The following is a 5,175-nucleotide window of genomic DNA, read 5'->3' as shown; positions in this document are numbered from 1 at the left end:
GCGCAAAGTTGTGAGAGAAAAGACAGAAATTACAGGAATAGAGCCTGAAAGATATGTTAATGTGGGTCACCCCACCAAATTAAAAGAAACTTTTTTTTTTTCTTTTTCTGAAAGTAAACAGAACAAAATGCAGCGGGAGGAATTAGCGCAAAGGATTCCAGTCCTTCCGTGGGACTTGCCTCCCCCCACCCCCACCCTCCACAGCAGCGCTGCTGTCTTCCTGCTCTCCTCCAGGACTAGGAGAAGCTGTAATGCTGAGGACTGGCGTTTTCTTCCATTTCTCTGTTCCTTGACTTCGTCTTGTACCCCTGCTAAAGACAAGGAGAAACCATTTGTTAGATTTGTTAGATAAGCCATCTTCATAGGTTTAGCAAGGACTATCTTTTTAATACAGTTGTTGCCCCTTATCTTCAGGAAGATATGTTCTAAGACCCCCAGTGGATATCTGAAACAGTGGATTGTATCCAACTCTATATGTGTTGTTTTTTCCTTTACATACATACCTATGATAAAGTTTAATTTATAAACTAAATGCAGAAAGTAATTAACAACAATAACCAATAATAAAATAGAACAATTATAATAATATACTGTAATAAAAGTTATGTGAATGTGGTCTCTCTCAAAATATCTGATATTTTCCATTTAATATTTTTGGATCACAGTTGACATCAAGTAACTGAAACCAGGAAAGCAAACCATGAGTAAATGGGGACCACTGTACCACCATTTAAATATTTCTCATCCTTCAAAGAGGCCTAGGAATATCTTATTTGACTATCATAGTGAGAAGGGACATCGCTTGTAAAATTCTTAATCTTTTAGTAGGAAATGAAATGGAACATCTCTTGCAGAGTTAATCTTTTTAGTAAATCTAGTTAAGTTTTCTCTCCTCTTTTCTTTGGAAAAAGGCCCTCTCCCTCAAATCCTGATAATTGCCCTGGCAACTCAGATCCTCTGGCTATTGATAAGGGTCATCAGTCCATTGTTAAGCAGAAATGGTGTTAAGTTAGACAGGGCCATTACAGTCTGAAAGAGGAAGGGACTTTAGGCCAAAGGTCTTTTTTACTCTTTAAGAAATATATTAACCAAGCCTATTTCCCTTTACTCGCTTAATAGGCAAATCAATAATAGATATTAATAGATATATTATTTAAATGACAAGTTTGTATCTTCTTTTCCTTGTCTAGGGCCTCAGGTGGCACTTCAGCAAGAAACCCAAGACCCAACCCTGACTGAGGCAGAAAGGGAAAGAGCTCCATGAAACAGCTATAGGTAGGGACTTCTCAGCAGAAAGCAGATTGGAAGAAGAGACCTCCTGTCTCTCAGCATCCATACTAATAATAAGGGGGTTCATGATGGTTAGAAAAGAGCTAGGCAGGAAAGTTAGGGGTTTTTGAGTCTGCCTGCAAAGACACTGAGGTCATCCTATCCTAGAAGGAGTATGCTCTAATCTATCCGCAATTAAGCAAGACAAAAGGCATTTTTTAACTCACACAAAGAAACCAGTAGGCAGAGAATTAGGTACCAGTATAAGCCAGTCACTCGCACCTGCACAATGAACCTTCAACTCACCTGAGCCTCATTATACCATCTTTATAATATGATTCATATCCCCAGAAGTTCATTAATATCACTATAACAGACTGAATTCTGGGAACAAACATGCTCGGAAAGCAAAATGATGAATCACTGAGTCCTGTCAATCTTAGTTGTCAATCAAGAAAGCCCACTCCTCTAAGAAAAGTAACACCCACAGCAAAAAGGGATAAAAACCCCGAAGGCTTTGTTACCAGGCCTTTTGAACCACGCTTCTCTTTCTCAGGCCCGCTTCCACATCTGGAAGTGTATTTTCCCTTCTAAAAAAGCTTTTCTTTTCTGCTGTATTTTGGTGTCTTGCTCAATTCTTTGTTTGAGACATAAGAACCTGGACAACGCGCTGGGAGAAGATCATCACTCTCTAGTAACAACAGAACTTTGGATATCTGAGATGTAATTGCTGTCACAGTATATCTTTAAAAAGCACGCAAGTCACTGCTTATATGATGTATGCTACATTGACAACTTGCTGCGGCTGATGGGGACAATTAACTCAACTCTTCCAAGTATTCTCTTAAAAACCTAACTTTGAATTGATGTGTCCTCCCTTTTTAGGCCCATTCACACATTTTATTTCCCAGAGCTCAACACGGAAATAATAATGATGATTTACATAATGTTGATTTGCAAGTCATTGATGGTTATACCACCACTTTGAGATTTTACTTATTATCTGCTGTCTTTCACCTATGACAGAACTCTAAGAAGATACCATGACTTAGAAGAGCCTATATTCTTTATATTTTTAGATTTGTAAAAATAAGGTGTAATACACATATAGGGAATGCACAGATCTCAAGCACATTTCAATTTGTTTTGGAAAATGCGTATATTTAACTCACACCACTATCAAGATATAAAACCTTGCCATCATCCCAAGAAGTTCCCTTTCCAATTATTAACCCCACTCCTGCTGGAATCAATGGTTGATCTGATTTCTATCACTGTAAATTACTACATCTCTACAAGAAAGAACTGGAGCAGATGATCTCTGAGCTAACTTTCTACTTTGGTATCCTATGAGTCATTTTGAAAAAATACTCTTCAAGGTGTGTACGTGTATGTAAAAGCAATGTTGTGCTCACTGTAGCCAATATTTAAAATATCCAAAAGCAGACAAAAGAAAGAATCCTGTGTAATCCCTCCATTGACAATAACTTCTATAGTTAATATATAAAGTATCTCCTTACAGGATTTTTCTATATTATACATATATATATACATAATCATAAATTTTATTTTTAAAAATGAAAATTGTAAATATGATGAAAATTAAAGACAATAGTATAACATACCCAAAATATATCCATTGTACAGATTTAATGTGCTAATATTTTTCAAATTCCCTTATGATTTTTATTTTGCTTAAAAATAAAATATTACAGATAAATTAAATTATTTACAGATAATTTAATTCACAGATAAATTAAAACTATTTCTCTTCCTTTGTAGAAATTACCAAATCCTAATTATCCGTGTGAATCAATAACTTACATGTTTTTATACCTTTACATACATTTATATTTACAAACATGTATCCATATAATGAAACATGTAGTATTACTTTGTATATTACAAAATGCATATAAACAGTAATTTTGTTTTCCTCTGTTTTTTTAACCATCTACTGATTACTATTATAAATTTATAATCATATATATTTTGATTTGCCTTTGTGTTTACATTTTTCTTGAGTCACAGTTGTTTCCTACACCCTACTCTTTCCTCTGGGCTCGATTTCCTTTTTATTGCCATGCAACATTTAGGAACTGTTAAAGAAAGTGAGTAGAAAATTTTTCCCCCGAAAATGGCAAATATCATTTTCTTAAATGATACTGAAACTAGTGTAGAACTCTATATTGGCAATTATTTTTATCCATGTTTTGAAGACTCACAACTATTCCATCGTCTTCTGACCTAAACTCTTGATGTTAGGAAGCCTGCTGTCCATGCAATACTGACTTCTTTATTGGGTAACTCTTCTTTCTCTCAAATTGCTTTAATTTTTTCTCTTTGGTGTTCTGCAGTGCCTATGTGTGGATTTATTTTAAATATAAATCCTTCCTGTGCCTTATTGTTCTTCTTTTTACTTATAATTTATGACTATTATCAATTCTGATAAATTCTCGCCATTGTCTTTCAAATATTGACAATCTACTTACTCCTTTTAGAATGCATATTGAATACAAAACATCTTGGTTATTCTCTTATCTTTCATAACTCCTCATGTGTCTTTTATATCGCTATATTTTTATTTGCTTTTTCCAAATTGTTAATTTTTCATAGTGTTGCTCTTTTCTTATCATTTTATATTTACTTTTTATCTTTTTGTCATTTAAATGTATTTATTTTATAAAATATTTAAGATTTTCTATTCTCCGAAGTTCTTATAGTATTAATTATCCTCTAATTTTCCCCACAAACTCTCATTTTTGATGAATCATTTCCTTGTGTATTTTCTAAGTCTCATCTCATCTTCAGAAATCTTTTTCTTCTGTAGGAATTCCAAGTGATACTTTCACATTTCCATTTCCATTTTGCTACCTATAGCAGGAATAATATGGATCTATAACCAACTATTAAATTAATTTCTCAGTTTATATGTTACTATATGACTTTGGATGGCATGAATGTGTTTCAAACTCATGGTGCATTTGTGTTTTTTATTTATCATGGGAGTCTTTTTCTTTCCCCTTGTAGCACCATGGGCAGACCCAAGTCTCCTTGTTAATGTCTGGAGTTGGGAGTCCCAGATTTATATATGTAGAGGTACCAGTTCTAATTCCTTACCTTGAGTGGCTCAGGGGCCCAGGGGAGCAATGGAGCCTAATCCTTTGCCATAAGGCCTATCTCTGTATTGACAACCAGTCTGTAGTCATTAAGGCTGCTGCATCCCCAGCTCACCAGATTATTGTTTTGGCTTTCACATTCTTCTTCACTTCTGCCACTTTTGCTTTTATGTCAGTTTGAGCTATGTATTTTGAAATATTTTTGTTATAATTTATCTCATTTCTAAGCATCGTATTGGGAGAGGTTCTGCATTATACCCACTCTTTCAGTTAGCTATTGCTTCATAACAAACAATCCCAAAACTTAGTGGTTAAAAACATCAATTTTTAAAATTATTTCTCATGATTCTATAATCTAGTCTGGCCTCATCTGGGCAATTTATCTGCTCCAGGTGGTATCCACCAGGGCCAGAATATCAAAGATGACCTTTCAGTTTCCAGGTTCTCTCTCTATGTGGCCTTAGTCATTCTATAGAAAAGCCTGAACTTCTTACAAGGTGGCTGGATACTAAGAGCAAGCATTCTGAGTGAGCAAAAATGGAAGTAACAAGGCCTCTTAATGCCCACTCCGAAAGCCATACTTCACCTGCCACATTTCTCTAGAACTAAGGATTTAGATTCCATAACCATCTTTCCATGCTCCCCAAAATATTTGTTGAAAAATTATTTTTATATTTGTAGAATATTTTATTGGTTCATTAATCTATTCCTTTATTGTTATTTATGATAACCCTGATTTTTTACAATTATAAATTATACAACATGAAACATTCCTGTATTGTGTCTT

The 5,175-nt window shown here is 34.5% G+C and overlaps 1 protein-coding gene across 1 annotated transcript in view; it reads right to left on the bottom strand.

The window, feature by feature from the left end:
* Nucleotides 1-223: 223 nt before the first annotated feature.
* MACROD2 (MACRO domain containing 2) overlaps nucleotides 224-5,175 on the bottom strand; it is a 1,889,795-nt gene continuing 1,884,843 nt past the window's right edge. Inside the window, exon 19 of the mRNA XM_023536764.1 lies at nucleotides 224-308. The gene's annotated coding sequence lies outside the window, so the exon portion shown is untranslated. The remainder of the gene's footprint in view (nucleotides 309-5,175) is intronic.

The sequence above is a fragment of the Pteropus vampyrus genome, unplaced genomic scaffold, assembly GCF_000151845.1.
Source record: "Pteropus vampyrus isolate Shadow unplaced genomic scaffold, Pvam_2.0 Scaffold7, whole genome shotgun sequence".
Lineage (NCBI taxonomy): Eukaryota > Metazoa > Chordata > Mammalia > Chiroptera > Pteropodidae > Pteropus > Pteropus vampyrus.
This window is presented reverse-complemented; position numbering and strand designations above follow the sequence as displayed.